This window comes from Cupressus sempervirens, chromosome 1 (assembly GCF_028749045.1).
Source record: "Cupressus sempervirens isolate cs-2001-9-10 chromosome 1, ASM2874904v1, whole genome shotgun sequence".
NCBI lineage: Eukaryota > Viridiplantae > Streptophyta > Pinopsida > Cupressales > Cupressaceae > Cupressus > Cupressus sempervirens.
Window position 1 is genome coordinate 54,052,148 of NC_143118.1, and position 19,683 is coordinate 54,071,830.

Consider the following 19,683-nt stretch of genomic DNA (forward strand, 5'->3'; position numbering starts at 1 on the left):
ATCTCAAGTTATAACACCATGAACAGGGGTACTAATGAATTTGCAAATGCTGACACCAATAAAACTTTAGAAATTTTGTTTGGAATCACATTCAAAAATTGATCAAACGGATTTGTCATAAGTTGAAACTTGAAACATAACAAGTCTCTGACATCTACAAAGCAACACAAAAGGAATTTCAACATTTTGGTCAATTGGGTCCAAATTATAGCACGTCAAACAGGGCTTTCCAGAAATGTGAACAACTAGACAAATACATAGAACAATAAATGACCAACTTCGAGGGATTTGAAACATAGTCAAACGAATTTGAAATGATTCAAAGTTTGAAACATAGGCTCTTAGGTATGGACACTATATACTCTCAAAGTGGCAGATCATGAAACATTTCTGGGTGTGAGATATTTAAGTGCAAATATTGCCTCCTATTGTTGTTTGACACAGGTGAAAATGCAAAAATGACACTGGCTCAAAACAAGACTTTGCCAAATGACTCGAAATGTCAATTTACCATCATGGAACAAGTGGAAATGCTAAATGGAAGGTGATAGAAACATTAAATACCTCAGGGGCCTCAAAGGTACATCTAGGTACAATCTCATTTATGGGGCTTGATTTGATTCAAAATTTGAAATGGACGTGTAAAATGAGAACGCAATTTTGAGCGCCAACAGGATCCATTATAAGACATAGTTTTTGCAAAAAATTATGATATTCTATCAACATGGCTTCTTACATATTCATCTTCCATCATTCTAGCATCTTGAAACAAACATACCCAATTATGTAATCTAATTCTTGTAGCATGCAGATCACCTTCAAATGTAGTTTCTAAAGATTTCCAAATTTAATGAGATGTATCTAAGTACTTTACCTAACTATATTCATTCTTAGGAAGAGCTAACAATAATTCTTCTTTGGCAAGGATAATGCACATAAATAGATCTCTTTCATCTTCACTACATTCCTCAAGTTTTCTTTCTTCTACAATCTTCTTTCCAGTGTTTGTCATCAACCAATACCCTGGACCCATACATAGCAAATGAGTCTTCATCTTCTCCTTCCAGCTATCATTGTTAACTCCTCCAATTTTAAGACTTCCTTTTTTGAAGTGAACCACTATTGATCTCCTTAAGCTATTAAGATTTTCTTCAAGGACCTGATGCTCTGATACCAATTGTTAGAAAGTAAAATCCACCAAGATAGAAGAGAGGGGGTTGGGGGCGCTGAGTGGGGGGGGGGGGGGGTGTGTGAATCAGTTACCCAACTATTAATTTTTTTATCAACCTTATTAATCCTTAGCCATGTGATTAATATAATCAACAAGCATAACCAGGGAAACCCTTGATAAGAGGGAAAACCCTCATGGGGATGGTACCTAAAAAATGATGTACTAATATAAAATTTCATTGTAAGAGGATGGACTCTATTAGGATCCAATGAAATACATTCAATACATATCAGTCCCTATTAGGAGACTTTGAATCTCTATTAGGATATTGAAACCCTGTTAGGAGTTGTGTTAACCATGTTAGGAGTTATAGAAGGAAAAATGACCCATTGTATAAATAGCTCCAGGGGCAAGATCACCGAACTCATTGTCAAACTAGTCTCTATATTAGTCCTTATAGAATAGTAGAAATAAAATAAAATCAGCTCCTTCTTTGTCCTCTAGATCAAAACAAACCTCTTATGATCTTAATACCCAATCACCAACCTCACATCCAATAATCCCTTGGATCACTTACACACATTTACCAACTTCACATATTACTTGATTAATTCACACTTCATCACAAGGAAAATAACCTTTCTTTATACCATATCCTCATAATAATTTTTTGAATTGGCCTTGAGGCTTTCCCAATTAATTATAATAGGACCTCATTAAGATATTACAATAATTTTATAATCATACAACACTTTTCACTCACACTCTTTACAAGTTCTCACACAAGTGACCTATGACCTCATGCACTTGTTGACATCATCATCAAGATATCTACTATCACTATCTAACTACATTCATCATGATTCTATCCTTGTTAAGAGATACAACCCAAACATCAGAAACTACTTATCAAACACTCTATCTATTTACCGTCTTCTATAAATCATAAATAAATTCCACATGTCTTCAACTCTCTTTACATACACTTGCCCACTTTATTAGGACACAATGTAGAATATGTTCTCAACTATGCTTGACCTTATCTTAAACACATAGTTCATACAACCTCATTCTTTATTTGATACTCTACCACTCTTTATAGAAATAATACTATGTTGACATCAATGGCAAACATAGTCATGAATGCAACATGTTAATCATGATATCCATCTATCCAATGCTTAGGATACTCCCCCAAAGGAATACCACCAAAATTCATGCTAATAATGTTTAGAGGTGAACTAAGTGGAAAACTATCTATAAGTATCTAATAAGGGTTTTTATTTAATACCAACCTTCACATAGTCTCATAAATTAGATTAAGACCTCTCAACCCTATCGACATATGAAATAGTGTAGTCTCACAAAGAAATATTGAGGTGGCTCCTCCCTGTTCACCAACTAGAGAATCCATGAGAATAATCACATCAAGGACATCGTGGATGAATTTTATGTATCCTCTAAATCCTTAGGGTCAAGGAATAATACTAATTGTTGTGAGGTGGAATTGTTGTAATTTGCACATTCTCACTTGGGTCATTCTTGAGAGATGTTTCCTTAATCAATAGGTCCTCTAAAGGTAAAACAAAATAAAATGAGATAGGTGAAGGTAAGAATTTCTAACTCTCCTAAAAGGAGAAGAACATACTCTGATATCAAGCCACTTCTCTCAAGACACACAAGACATGGTTCATTCCAAAATAAAATGCACTTACTTGTTCAAGTGTGCCTAAATATGACTAGGTTCCTAATAAAGGTCTAAACATTCAAAATATTTTCTTGATGATATTTAAGAAATCTGCATGACCATGATATCAATATTTCCAATCCTTGAACATGAAAAAATCCACTTAGTAGTTTTGTAATGATTTTGTTTAACCAAGGAAATTTGCATGTTAGATATAATACCCAAAAAATAATTTCAAAACCCTACAAAAGATAAGTTCATCATGAGGAAAAGATAAAAAAGATCACTAGAAAGTAGAAAGGATGCAAAATTTTCACCCAAGAGGAAATCATTATTATTATTTCTAGTTCAATATAACATAGAGGTATAATTTTTAAAAAATGATTGTATGATATTTTGCATCAAGCCACCTAATAGAACCATCTAGTGTGATAAATTAACCTTTTGGGAGAAATGGAATCCAAAGCAAGGTGCACTAAAACCTAGAACTACAAGTGATACACTATGAATAATTTATCGCATGAAGAATAGAGTTATAGAACACAATACTTCATGCCTATACATCAATAATAAAAATTAAAATTAGAAAATGCAAAGCTAGGAACTGGTTCTAGCCCCATGGTGGGTGCAAAAAATGTATCAGTAAAATGTGGTATTAATATAAGTTATTAACACTTTAGGAAAATCATTATATATAGAATAAAGAAACTACTCTAAAATTCTAAAAATTGACTTATACATTTCTATCTGAAGTATGTGAGATCTATGCTTGTGTGCTCTTAGATGCAATGAGACTCATAAGGTGCACATTGTAATGAATGATTTAGTAAAAAATAATAAAATAGATTTGCAAGATTCTCAAGAACTTCAACATGAAAATGAAACTAAACTAAAATAAGAGACTAATATATGAAAACTATGATTTATTTACAACCATTATGATTAATCTAGATTTGGTTTAAGATAACATGCAATGAAGCTAGATTAATTAAACAAAGCTAGAATGCTAAAATAATCAAAAGTCAAAGTGGTAACATAATGATAATGTAAAAAGTGAGAGATTTTAAACTAAGTCAGAAGCCTAATTATATAGATTCCAAAAAATTAATTGTTTGGTTGAGATGCAAAGTTGAGAAATGATGGAGTTGTTTCCATTCTTGATCCATATGCTCTCATTTTTATAAATTTCTAGAAAAGTATGCACACTCTGAGTGAAGTGTGTTTTATTTTCATTTTTGATTTTATAAATTGACTTATGTGTGCACATTTATGTGATACCTTTGTTTAATTAAAAAATGTGTGTTCTTTTAATTAAATGAGAAATATACTGGGATGATCAAACTTTAGAATATATTTGATTTATAGATTAATTAATCATTTATTTATGTAAGATTGGTTATTATGATTAATCAGGTTTAGTATTACTTTAATTTAATCATATCAAAATGAGGTACATAGTTTACTAGACCAAAATTAGGTGACTATAATGGTGATTCTCATCATGAGATAATAAAATCACGTGAGTGATTAAGTGATGAACACTCATGTTTGTTTGTATTTCTATTCATGGGAGCAACCATGATGGATCCACCCTTTGAGAGTATCCATGTAAGAAATTACTCTAGAATTTATCAAGAAGATACTATTAGATATAGGGAATACTAAGAGTGGGGATGAATCACTATTCTACAAACTTTAGCCCAAAACTAGATATTATTAATTGTCTTATAACTTACATATGAAATCAAACCAATTTTACTAAATAGTAAAATTAATCATATAATAAGATAACTAATAACATTATATTTTGTTAACTAGGAAAACCTTGTCCAAGGGAAAAACCTAGTGGGGATGATACCTACAAAATGATCCACTAATCAAAAGTATCTGGTTAAAGATATTGACCTTGTTAGGAGTCTATTACATGCATATAGTGTCTTGATCCTTGTTAGAGGAATTAGACCTTGTTAGAATCCTTGACCCTATTAGGAGTTTTTATATACAAATACAAAATGTATATAAGAAGAGCCCACTACCCTAATATGCAATATATAATGTAATTCCTTGATATGAAAAGATAGATACAAAAACCTCTTTGCTCGTTGCTGATATCTTCAATATCTAATAAAATACTTACTTCTATTCACAAAACTTCTAATCCTCTCATCATACATTATAATTTTCATCACATAAAGTTTGTAGAGTATTCCTTAGAAGCATACTTAACTTCACATTTAAAATCTTTCCTTTCTACCTTTGTAATTCTCAAAACATTGTCTTGTCAGCCTTCAACATTTCACACACTTTAAAAACTATAAAATAAAACTTTTCCCTCTTAGGGAAAACATGTAGGATTCCATCCATAATTATTCAAGTAATTATTTCATAAAAATAATAATTCCTTAACTTAAAATTAACTATTTCCTATCATGCTTTATTTTATCTGTAAACTGTTGCAATTGGTAAAGCTGTTATATCTTCTTTGATACTAACTGCACTGACTTGTGCACTTGATTGCACCATCGTGACACTCTATCCTATCTATAAATAACTATATATGTATAAATAATTCTATACATATCAACATTTTGTTTTCTCTACTAGATAAACTAACTGATACTCAGATAATTTTCTAAGTATGAATGTGATAACTTCATCTTCAAGGTTTTCCTTCTTCATAGTAAAGATATGTTTCCATAAATGAAAAAAATTAATATATACCTTAGAAAAATTTAAAATAATCTCCCCCTTTGGCATTGATGACAATATTTGGGAATATTGGGTAAGTCCCAAAAACTCTTAATCATCAAAACCTTACAAAATTTGGCCTTAACAGAATATCAAAATTCAAAAATTATGGATCACTATTTTAAACCATCTTTCCTTATATCTCTTAGTTATAATTCATAACTCCCCCTTAGTGGTGTAGGGTAACCTAGGTGGCTAACAAAGACTAGGGTTACCTTTGAGTTTTTGTCTTGTAGTGTTGCTAGCCACACCACTAGGTGAATAAAAGGGGCTAATGTAGTCCTAAGTATGTGAGTGTTAGGTTTGTCAAGCCTAGATAGGAAAAAAAATACTCTTTATTGAATATTAGACCAAATTATATTTTTGGAGCCTTAAGGCCATATTTAGGTGTTTAAAGTCCTAATTAGACATCATGCAAGGTTTCATGGCTTTTGGTGCAAGTTTGAGGGCTTAACTCCAAAAATTGCAAAAGTTGTCAAATTGTTGTCAATGAAAATATTGACAACTTTTCTTGCATTTCAAGAAGGTATTTTAAGTGTATTAAATATTTAGGATCATGGGTGGAAAGCCTATATGAGGTCATTCCGAAGCTTTTCAAGGGGTTGGAGAAGTGAGTTTTTCATTGTACATTTTGGACAACAAGATATGAACAAAAATTTAGTGTTTTTGAGTGTTCTTGGCATGAAAAAGGATTAGAACTATGATTTTTAGTGTTGGAAGTGTTAGCTTGGATTTATTTGAGATTATATACATACCTATTTTTTTACTTTATAAGTTTTTGTATGCTTGAATCAAATATTTTTGTTTTCACTAGTCTGTTGTCCCAAGACAGACTATTTGCACAAATGGAGTCATAGGGCTATTTCCCATTATAGGTGTAGTATGGTCTCTTGGGATTTGGAAGATGAATCCATGTACATTATATATAGTGGAGATGGGGCCTGGAAGGCTAAAGAGCTACTATTGCAATGGTTCCCTAAGCAAGTCTTAGCAACTTAGTTAGGCATCACTAGCTGCTGTAGAGAAGATAGGTATGGTTGAATGTATGGATATTTTAATCTAGGCATAGAATATGTTTAAGGGAGGAGTGATGTAGCCCCAATCCAAATGTGGACTTTTGGTGGATTACCTAAGGTGTGAAAATCAAGTTTTCCATTAGACATCATACAAACCCTTAAAAACCTTGATTTTAAGATAAAATTATGCATGTACATCACAAAAAATTTGGAAACTCTAGACCTTCAAAATATTTAATGTCTCTAAAAAAATGGTGGATTTTTTTATCCTTTTTAAAGGATTTTTCCAAGATATTTTGATTTTAGTGCATTTGGAGGGCTAATTCGAGTAGCATTTTTACAAGTTTTTGAGTGCAATTTCAATTGTGGATTAGAAATCAATTAGGGTTTTAGTATTAGGTTTGGTTTGGAATCTGGGAGTTCATAGATGGTCAAAGGTGACCATCCATCCATTTGGAAGTCAAATGAGTATTTGGGGTTATTTGCGTTGATGAGGATTAGCGAGAAAGTTTTTCTACCTTATTGATATGTTATAATTAAATGGTTAGGATCTAACATATAGAGTTCTAAGGATTATAGAGTGAATAAAGACCCTATTTGGTCAAGTGCAAGACCTAAGTTGAAGCTTAGAGAGCTTGGGAATGAAGCAAGCTTGGTTATCGTAGCAGAGTGGTATTAGCACAAGTTAAAGATTTGGAAAAAGTGGTGTATGTATATATATATTAGAGAGTTAGTGGGTGAGTCCAACATGTTGAATAATGTAGATTCAGCCAAAGAAGTTGATGAACAAAATGAGAAGAGACAGCTCCTTGAAGTAGCCTTGGAAGAAGTAAAGAAAAAATTAGAGGAAGTTGCTGATGCAACTAAAAGGAAAGAAGAAGAAGACAATGAGAAGGGTAAATAGGTAGTTGAAGAGGATGTGGTACTTGAACATAATCCTATCTTGAACAAAGAACCCTTTCTAAAAGCTATCAAATCCCTAGGAGGGAGATCTTTGGAAGGTGTACCACTATTCAGTGGAAAATTGGATATTGATGTAGTAATGGATTGGATAGATGGAATAGAGAACCATTTTGAGTGTGAAGGAGTGTCAAAGGCATAGAAGGTCAAAGTGGCTAAGTCAAGGCTTAGAGAATAAATATTGACATGGTGGAAGTATGTCCAAGATGAGAGGATCAACATGGGCAAGAATCTTATATCCAATTGGAATGCCATGGTTACCAAGTTTAGGTATAATTTCCTACTAGAAGACTATGTGACTCAGCTCCATGGAAGGAGACAAGGACTTAAGCAAAAAGGCCTAGATGTGGCCTCTATGTTGAGATAATGGGTGTTGCACACATTGCATAATATTTTTATTTTATTATTATTTTATTTTTATTATGTAATGTTGTACCTAGATGGATGTGCAACATGTAAAGATTCCCATGGAATATTCTTGATGAGTTGTATTGTAACATTGTGATAATATTTGATGTAATTATTTAATATTGGGGAAAAGAATTAAATGTCCAATATTAAATGTGGGGTTAGTGGGTTAGGTAGCACATGGTTTATGTAATACCACTTGGTGGTTTTGTGGGACTTGCTACTATATTAGCAGCCACAAGGGTAGTTTTTCTATAGAGAGAGAGAGTGACAAGGAGAAGACAAAAAGGCAAGAGTTGAGCGGGACAAGGCTTGACAGGTTAGCCAAGGGAGCATTTGTGAAGGTTGAAAGCATGGCATGGGATGTGTGGATTCATGCTTGTTCACATAGTTTTCTCGGTTGTGGCTATGGCCATGAAGGCTTCCATGGTTGTATGGCAATGGTATTTTTTGCTGAATAATACATGGTGATGGATGCTTTTGGAGGCTGGGTTTTCTCCCTCAATGAGGGTTTCCCAGGGTATATCTTGTGTCACATTTTGTGGGTATGTTGTCTATTCTCTTGCATGTGGATTTTAATTCCATATCTATTTCAGATCTATTATGGGTTATGTGGAAATGATTGTTATATTCTTTCTTGCCAAGTTTCCTTACAAGTGGTATTGTTGGGTGATGCGACGCGCTCCCCTACCCACAGGTGGTTAATTATGTGGTGTTCCATGTTCACTAACAGTCATGGCTTTTGGTGCAACGGCAAATGGGCCCCACAATTAGTATCAGAGCCTGGTTTTGGCTTGGTCATGGGTTCAAATCTCCCCGATGCCTTCCCGACCCGCATAAGCACCTGGTATGCGCGTCGAGGGGGAGATTGTTGGGTGATGTGATGCACTCCCCTACCCACAGGTGGTTAATTATGTGGTGTTCCATGTTCACTAAAAGTCATGGCTTTTGGTGCAACGACAAATGGGCCCCACACTCTAACATAAAGGAACTTTAGAGATTGTGTCTTAGATCCAAGAAATAAGAATATGAGCCAATAAAGGTGGTTAGATACTTAGAAGGTTTTTAGTGGAATATCCAAGAAGATCTTAGTTTATGGGAACCTACCACTATTCAAAGATGCTGTCAAGTAACTCTAAAGGTGGAGGAAAAGAACAAGAAGAAAGGGGATTCCAACTTCAAAGATAGAGGAAAGGGCATAAATTAGAGAGCAAAGAGGGGAGGTTACCAAGGTAGGGGTAGTGAGCAGAAGAATCAAGGTGAGGACAAATTGAGAAAACCAATGAAGGAACTTCTAGAGGAGGTTATGGTAGAGGTAGGAGTAATCAAGGACACTCAAATACAGTTATAGGATCAGGCATGAGTAGTTCCTATTATTCCATTATGAACTATGGGCAATTAGGCCATGCAACATATAGGCTTCCTAATAAATCTTCTTCTTCTAATCTTGACAATAGAATAGCATATGTTTAAGAGGACAACTATAGCAAGGATTCTAAAGTGGATCATATTGAATCAGAATAGGGAGAGAATATAATGTTTAGAAGAGTTTTGATTAAACAACTAGCTCCTGATAAGAATAAGCATAGAAGAGCCCTATTTAGGATCAAATGTAACATCCTAGGGAAAGTGTGGAAAGTAGTAGTGGATTCTAGTTATACTAACAATATTATATCTAATAAGGAAATCAATAAGCTCAAGATGCCTAAGATACCTCACGTGAATCCTTATAAAGTGACTTGGCTAAATAAGGGATAGAGTATACTAGTAAATGAAAAACTTGGGTGGAATTATCCATTATAGGATTTAAGGATAGATTATTGTGTGGCATCTTACCCATGGATGCTTGCCATCTACTATTGGAAAAACCTCAGAAATTTGATAGGAAAGTAGTATATGATGGGAAGGTGAACTCTATCTCATTTAAGAGGGGAGGAAAAATATTCAAAATCCAATATTTATTGGAGGAGAAAGAACCATAGACTAAGGTACCTAGTGTAGTACTCTGCAATGGTAGAGAATTTGTTAAAGATCTCAAAGATGAGGAGAGCCAGAGCTATGTAGTAGTACTAAAGTTTAAGGGAGAAGAAAATGTAGTCAAGGAGCCATTACCCAAGGAAGTGTAGGAGTTTCTTGAGAAGTACAAAGACATAGTAAGTGATGGGGATCCTACTACATTACCTCCTAGAAGGGTTATAAGTCACCAAATTCACTTTGTTCTAGGTGAATCCTTTCCTAACAAAGAAACATACAAGCTCACTCCAAATCAAAACTTGGAAGTGGGAAGACAAGTACAAGAATTAATGGACCAAAGTCTGATACAAAAGAACATAAGCCCATGTCCAATCCCTATTGTGTTAGCATCCAAGAAAGGGGGAAAATGGAGATTTTGTACAAACTCAATAGAATTAAATAAGATCATAATTAGGTATAGGTTTCCCATACTTAGGATTGAAGATCTCATGGATTGTCTTGGAGGAGCTAAGTACTTAACCAAGTTGGATTTGAAGAGTAGATACCACCAAACTAAGATTAAGGAGGGATATGAATGTAAGAAAACATTTAAGACCACAAATGGGCTATATGAGTGGCTAGTGATGCCATTTGGTCTCTCTAATTCTCCTAGCACATTCATGAGGCTCATGAATGAAGTGCTTAAAGACTTCACAAGAAGATTTGTAGTTGTGTATCTAGATGATATACTCATCTTCAACAAGACTAAGGAGGAGTACATCAAGCATGTGGAAGCATTATTGTAGATGTTACATGAAGAGAAGCTTACCATCAATCTTGAGAAGTGTGACTTCTTCAAGAAAGAACTTGTGTACCTAGGATTTGTGGTGTCCCAAGGGACATTGAAGATGGATCAAGAGAAGGTTGCTGAAATCCTCAATTGACCACCACCTATTACTTCAACTGAGGTAAGGATTTTACATGGTCTTGCTCAATTCTACAAGAAGTTTATTAGAAACTTTAGTGACATATGTATATCATTGTTAGAGACCATAGAGGGTGGGTTCAAGTCTAAGTTTAGGTGGACCTTAGAAGATGAAAAATCATTTGAAATGTTTAAGAATGAAGTAGATACCCAACTTATTCTACAACTACCTAGATTTAAAAAACTGTTCACCATAAAATGTAATTCTAGTGGCCTAGTAGTAGGGGAAGTGTTGAGTCAAGAAGGTAGGCTAGTAGCCTTCTTTATTGAAAAAATTAATGAGGTAAAAAAGAAGTATTCTACCTATGAGCTTGAACTCCATGCCTTAGTTTAGTCCCTTAGGAAGTGGAGGCATTATTTACTACTGAAAGATTTTTCTATATTTAGTGATAATTAGGACCTAAGCTACATCAACACACAAAAAAAAAAAGAGCAATATGCAATTGAAGTGGATGGAGTACTTATAGGAATTCACTTTCACAATCAAACACAAGAAATAAATAATGAATAGAGTGGCAGATGCACTAAGCAAGAGAGTCTTGAAAATTCAAGAAATACAATTTCATAGCATTAGAATAGAAAGATTTAAGAGTCTTTACAAGGAGGATGAGGACTTTGGAGAAGAATACAAGGTGTGCTCAGATTTTGAGAATCATTTTCATAGAAAATATTCTAAGTTTACCTTGCATAAAGGATTTCTCTTTAAAAGTGACTAGTTCTGTCTAGCAAGGGGATCCATAAGAGAGAACCTTATATAGGAGAAACAAAATGACACCCTAAGTGAACACTTTAGGGTCATAAAAATGTTAAAATTGGTCCATAGGTTTTATTATTGGCCTAAATTTTTAGAGATGTGACTATGTGGAAAATTGTATGGTATGCATGAAAGCTAAAGGAGGGATGAGTAATGCAAGTCTCTATTAGCCCTTACTAGTCCCTAATAGGCCATGGGAATGTGTGAGAATAGACTTCATAGTAGGATTTCCAAAAAAAAAAAAGGGTTATGATAGTATATATGTGGTTGTTGAAAGATTTATGAAAATGGGGCATTTCATTGCATGTAAAATAACCAACGATGCAAGTCACATTGCCCATTTGCTCTTAAAATAAGTGGTAAGGATTCATGGCACTCTAGTAAGCATAGTTTTAGATAGGGATGTGAAATTTATGAGTCACTTTTGGAAGACCTTATGGGACAGACTTGGCATGAATTTTTCATTTGGATCAGCATACCATCCTCAAACTGATGACTAGAATGAGGTGGTCAATAGAGTGCTAGGTAATCTCTTAAGATGCCTAACTAAGCAATATGGATAAACTTGGGATGTCATTATTCTCCAAAAAGAATATGCCTACAATGCTGGTAGGAATAGAACCATAGGTAGAAGTCCCTTTGAAATTTTTTATGGCATTCATTCTAGAGGTGTGTGTGAGTTGAGGGATCTTGGAGGAATGAAGCATAAGAGTGGACATGCTGAAGACTTTTCCCAAACCATAAAAGAGATCTAGGACCAAGTCAAAAGGACTTTTCAAGACAATACCCACAGATGAAAGCCAAAGTAGATGAAAAGAGGAAGGATGTTTAGTTTACCATTGGAGATTATGTCATGGTGCACTTAAACAAGGAAATATTGTAGAAGGTTGTCCCTACTAAGTTGTAGATGAAGAGAGTAGCACCTTGCAACATCATAACAAAGTATGGAGCAAATGCATACAACGTAGATTTTCCATCAAATTTAGGAATCTCTCTAGTCTTTAACGTGCAAGAATTAGTTTAGTTCAAAGGAACATTGACTACTAATTTTGACAACAATCAAGGAGTTTAGATTGACTTGGACCCTATAGTAGTTCCTTCCACGACCAACTTAGACGTTGACAAGGTGCTAGACTCTAGAGTTAAGAAAAATACTAGAAATAGAATGTACATGGAGCACCTTCTCAAGTGGAAGACCAAACCAAACTCAAAAGCCACATGGGTTACTAAGGATGACTTCAAGAAACTAGGCATCAACAAAGACATACTATCCATAGGAGTGACATGACTTTTCTCTCTAGGGGAGCATGGTGCATAGGCACCTAGGTGGTTAAGAAAGACCTAGGATTCTCTTTGAGTTTTTGTCTTGAAGTGATTCTAGCCACACCACTAGGTGAATAAAAGGGTCTCATGTAGTCCTAAGTATGTGAATGTTAGGTTTGTCAAGCCTAGATAGGAAAAAGTTTCTCTTTATTGCATACTAGGCCAAATTAGGTGTTTGGAGTTTTAGAAGCGTAGAATGAGAAATGTGGAGTCTCTAGGCCATATTTATGTTTGTTAAGTCCTAATTAGACATCATTCTATTGGCATTAAGTTATTATTTACATTAGTGACAACACTTATCTACATCAATATAGCCACTGAGCATTCTAGTGGTAACCAAGCTTCACAGTTCACACCGAGCATTCTAGTGTTAACCGAGCTTCATAGTTTACACCGAGAATCTATAGTGTATACTAAGCATTCAGTGGTTGCCTTGTAGGTTCACCACTTATCGAGCATTCATGAAGCTACCGAGTGAATGTGTAATCTAGCAGTGTCTATCAAGTTTACAGTATTCATTGAGCTTCACAAAGTTTACTGAGTAATGAGAGTATAGTGTTTACTGAGTGATGAGAGTACAATGTTTACTGAGTAATGAAGTATAGTGTTTACCAAATAAAATCAAGGTAAATAAATGATCCAATTTTTATCGAGTGACACTATATCTACCGAGTCTCCAATGGTTACTGAGTTCCAAGCTATGTTGTGTGTTTAGTATGGACTGAGCATCTACTTCTACCGAGTGCATGACAATGCCGAGTAATGTAGTAGATGTCGAGTATCAAAAGGTCACCAAGTTAGCTTGAAGAACCCAAGTTTTCTACTATTTGGTTGAATCAGTAATGTTTTGTTCACTTGTGTTTTAGCCGACCTTGCAATTGTAATTATTGGAGTGGTATATATGTAATGTATTATATCATTTACAAGATATGCATGAGAGTATCAAGAGAGACATGTAATGTTTTGAGAAGTGTAAATGTGAATCAGTAGAAGAGAAAAATATTCAACAAGGTCTACAAGGAGCAGTAAAAATTCATCAATCACGGGAGGTGATCTATCTTTCAAGGATCTAATTAGCAATCAATTTTGTAAGTGGATCCACTATTTCATTCTAACAGGTGAATCAGTTATGCAAATTTTTTAATAGGGTAGACTTAATAGTCTTTGTATAAATCTCCTAACAGAGTGCATACTTTAGTGTATGTTTGTAAATCCTCTAACAAGGTGGACCTAGCAGTCCTTTGTGCTCCTAACAGGGAAGATCACCAGAAGTGATCAATGTAAGCCTTAACAGGCCAACTTCATACTGCAGTAATGAAGTTTTGTGGGTGTCATCCCCACCCCAGTTTTACTTTCTATTTGGAAGGTTTTTGGGTCACCAAATCACTGTGTACATGTGTTATATATGTTTGCTCTCTCATATATGCAGTAGATTAGATGAATGAATGGTGAATAGTATATATGATTAAAGTGCTAAATTACTTTAAAGTTTTTGAAGTTACTGATTCACCCCTCCCCTCTCAGTAACCTATCATATTTTGAATATTTCCAACAATTGGTATTAGAGCATTTTGGTTCTCAAGACAAAGCTTGATAGCTTTAGTAAAGATCAAGGACAATGGAGATATTCAGACTGGATAAAGCTATTGAAAATGAAAAGCTAGATCTGAAAATGGCCATGGCTCAACTCAAAGAAACTAAGGAGAATCTTTCTCAATACCTAAAGAGAAGGAAGGAACTTGAAAGACAAATGAATGATCATCAGTATGTTGAAGAAAAGATTGAAGACCTTTTACCATCAAGCAGTTTAGATGAAGCTAATGAGGAAATCAAGGAACTCCTAGCAAAGAATGGCTCTCTATAGGAAGAAGTAAGAAAGCTTAAAAGAGAACAAGAAATGCAATCAATTAGGCTATGTGAAGTTTTGGAATATAGAAACAAGGAAAATGAAGACTTAGAGGCAAGAAATAATCAATCCCTTTAGCATGAAGATCTTGTAGATCAACTATCTAATGCAAATGAAAAAATCTGAGATCTAAGAATGAAATCTTGAGAAATGATTTAATCACTGAAAGAAAAATCAATGAAATCTTACACAGTGAGTTAATATTTGAAAGACAAATCAATGAAAGTTTGGAAAATGACCTAAATGATGAAAAAAAATCAATGAGAAAATGATGAAATCTCAAGTAGACATGACTCAATTAAATCAACAAAGTGAGCAGAATCTTCATAGACAAAGAGGTAAAGCTGGACTTCGTTATAGGGAAGAAGGTGAAACCTCCAAACAAGGTTCCCAAAGGAATCAGAGACCTACTTGCAATCACTCTGGTAAGTTAGGTCACACATCAAACAAGTGTTGGAGCAATGGAAAAGGTAAATTCAATGGAAAATGCTATGATTGCAGTCAACATGGTCATAAAGTTAATGAATGCAAGGAGAAGCCAAAATTTGAAGGCAATTGTCACAAATGCAAGAAGCATGGTCACAAGGAATTCCAATGTAGATCCAAATCATTCAATCTAGATAAACAATTTGTTAAAGAAATATTTGGATGGGACTGCAATACCTAGTACAGATGTCATTATTGTGGAGAATATGGACATATTGGTATAAACTGTGCAAGACATCACCTAAGGAAGTAGGAAACTAGTGTAAGATGTTATACATGCACTGAACTCGGTCATATAGCTAAAAATTGCATGAACATAGGAAGAGTTGAAGATGTAAAGAAAACTAAAGCTGATAACATTTGAAAGTAGATGAGGCAAGAGTGGATTCCAAAATCTATCGAGCAAGATAGTTCAAATGATGGAAATGTCACTCAAGAAGTGGGTGACTCCACTATTTCCAATTAGATTCATAAAGGAGAATATGGAACTACATCTTCTAGTGATATCTCAAGCAGTTCCAAAATACAAAGAAAGAAAAATGATCAAATCAGTATTCCAGATACATAAAGATCAAAGAAAGCATGTCTTTTTTCGAGTTGCATCTACCAAGGAAAGTTAGTTGAAGACCTTGCCAAGCTAGGTCGGGAGCAAAAAAAGTTTTATTCAATCATCAAGTTGCAAGCTTCTACTGAGAAAGTGAATGAAAACCTATCAAGCACTATGTCATCTCAACTACCTTCGTACCATTCATATATGTCAAAATTTTCATCAAAAGGGCAGAATTTGATTTCATTTTTCACCATGATTACAGAGCTAAGAAATTTCCAGTGATTCCAAAGCAAATTCCAAGCAATTTCAAGTGATTTTTAAGCAGAGAATTTGTTCAAAATTTTCTTACACTTACCAAGAAGCAATGGCATCTAATAGTAGAAGTAGCACTAAGGCAAAAAGAGGTTCAAAAATGCTAGTTAAAGGCTTGGAGTGGAAGGCGCCGAATTTCAAGCTAGTTCTAGCAATTACAGAATCACTCAACCCCAATGGAGCTCAATCACAAACTCCACCAAAGGTACTTCTCATAAATGACATTCCTACTCATTTCAAATGTTCTATTCAAGAGATTGGAAACCTAGAGATGGGTAATGCCCTAGGAAAAATGGGTGTTGATGGTTCTTTGAAACCTGAGCATAAAAATTTGGAGACCAAAGGGTTAACCCACATTTTGCATATGCCAAGAAGTTTTCAAACTAAGTGGATTAGGTACATACTTAGCTGTGTTCACAATGGGAAACTATGGTTAGAATAGCCAGTGTTAATCACCAAGAAGATGATTAATAAGATTACCGGTCTTCCCATACTAAGTAAAGTGAAAACTACCAAAACCCTAGGTCAAGAGGAGTACATAAGCTAACCCTAGTTGAATGGGATGGTAGAAGTTTGAAGGTCAAAACTGTGTTTGATATTGAATTAAGGTTTGGCATTCACATCATTGCCCAAAAAATTTATAGCTCCATTCATCTGAACAGTGTGCCCTGTGAGGCTGTGGATTTGGCTTTCAAAATTGTGAAAAAGAACCTTGAATTTGACCTGTCAGAATTATTGTTGAAATAATTGAACAAGAACATGGACATCATAAGGACTTCAAGGAATAATCCCTACAAATTTGGTTCCTTATTGACTTGTTTATTTTTCTATGTTCAAAAATTCTTTCCATCAAAAGGAGCTGCAGTATGGAGAAACGACATTCCTATTCTATATCAGATAAATGAGTTTGTAGCAGAAATGGGTGAAAACTTTGATAGAATCATGGATAATTATTTTGAAGATTTCAAGGAAAGGATGACTAATAGGTTTCGGATTCTACCAAAACTTGTTAAAGATTACAAAGATGATGTATGCTTCATGGTTGACTATGATAAAGTGTACATTCAGGCAGTCAGACCTCAAGTTGCATGGGTGAAACCTCTTCTTTATGAGGTTAATATTGACGAAGCTAGGGATATTATTGAAGCACTAGTGAATGAGCCAGTAGATCCAAAGCAACCAGTTTTTTGAACATATGATGAGGCAAAGGCCAGAATTGAGCTTGAAATCAAGCTACCCAAGGCCATAAGCAAAGGAAAGAGGAAGATAGCCAAATTAAAAACTGAAACCAGCCCTCTTATGCTAACTAAAGGAAAAGGTGAGGATGAAGAATAAGAAGAAGAAGAAGGAAAAGAACTTGAATATAAAAAAGAAGAGGAACCACCAAAGAAGAAAGGAAAGGTGATTATCACCAAACCTAAAAAGAAGCCTAATGTAGTATTCTCTAGAAGAACCAGACAAGGAAAGTAGGAACCTATACTTGTCAGGCCTCCACTCACATTTGAGGAAAGGCTAAAATAATTGGAAGAGGGAGCTGGAATCACAAATTTCAAGACATTAAAATTTGAAAGAAGGACAGAAGCAGAGAAAATGCAAATTGAGGAATTGGTACTCAATAAGATGGGAAAATGTAAATACTCCCTAGACCAGCTTGCCCTTCAAATCTCCAAAGAACTATTGGAGAGATTTCAACCAAGATGGGAGTCAACCACCCAAATGGCCAAGGACATATATGAGCAATCTCTGAGGAATCTTCTACTGAGCCTTATTGAAGCAGAAATAAAGGTAGCAATGAAGAACCATGAAGGTAAAATGATGATTAGATTTCACACATGTTTGATATTAATTAAGGACATTGAGCATGTTGTAAATGATGCAAAAAATATGTGGAAGAACATCTATCATCTAGAAAAGCCCAGTGATGATCCCATTGAAATCAAGGATGATGACAATAGTGACAGTGATGATTTTGATAGCACTCCATCCATCACAGTTGCTCTAGGAGAGCTGCATGCGCTAATGGAAGACAAGGAGGAAGAAGCACATGAGGAAGAAATAGATGAAGAAGATCCAATAAAAATTGCAGCAGAAGTTATTGCATCCCTTCCTCACTCTCCACCAAAGATAGTTACATCTACTTTGGAGATAACTTCTACAAGTGAGATTGTGAGCACAATAGTCACATCAATTGTTCAATCTTCACCAACCTCCTCCTAGCTCCAAATATATGAAATAGATGTGCCAAGAACTTCATGTACTGAGCTATCTATCACTTCTTCAGCCACCAAGTCAGCCTCCTTAACTCCTTCATCATAAGTGGCTGTAACAATAAGTTCTACAATTTTGTCTCCATCAATTCTAGTAAGTTCTACAATTTTGTTTCCATTAGCCATCTATATCCACTTCCATTCCAATTAGTTTAGATACTACTATGGGTACTCTACCGAGTATGATACCATTTTTGGGAAGAGTTTCAATTTTTGATTTGGTTAGTACTTCTATTGTCATTCAATCCTCAAGTCCTATCCCAATTTTCACTGCTAGCCCTTCTATCTCCACTATTGTGTCTATTCCTAAGGTCAAACCAGTGATCAAAGAAGTCAAACAAAAGCATCCATTAAAACTTCTGATCACTGGAAAGGAAATTGTAGAAGACATTGACTTAGACACAGAGATAGTGATTCCAAAGATTGACTATGACAATGCTACCATTGAAGAGATGAGGTTAGCCAGTCAACTCATAGAGATGAAAGTTACATAGAAACAGTTAAGATTAGAAAGGGATAAGGAATATAGAATAATTGAAAATGCCAAGAATATAATTATAGATGCTATAGGTGTTGAAGAAGATTCTACCCAACACATTTTGATTTAGTTAGATGAGGTAGTACATAAATTTAATGAAGATTCTTCCAGACAAGAGAAAGTTATTGAGAAAGCTGAAAGAAAATTTGATAATAAGGTGCTAGAGCTTATTGCTCAAAAGATAGCAATCGATCAAGTTGAATTGTCAACATTTTTGGAAAATTTTGAAAATTCTTTTAATAATGCAACATCACTTTTTGCCAAACTTTGTGATGTTTCTAGTTTTACCAAGGAAATAAAGGATAAGCTAAATAAGATTGACATTGATATGCAATCAAGTGCATCCAAGTTAAAGGTGGATTCCTCCTCCACAACCTCCCATCACACCAAAATCAAATATTTGGCAGATGTACAAGCAGAACTATTGAGAGAGGAAGCAAGGATCTGGTCTACACTCATAGACATCCAAAACATGATCCTTCCTATCATGGACACGATGCAAAAACATATTGCTCATTGCAAAACATTAGTCCAAAATGAAAACTTCTTAGTGGCTGATCACTTGATCCAATTATTTGCAGAAGTTCAAATTGCTCTCTCCACCTATCAAATCTTGTAG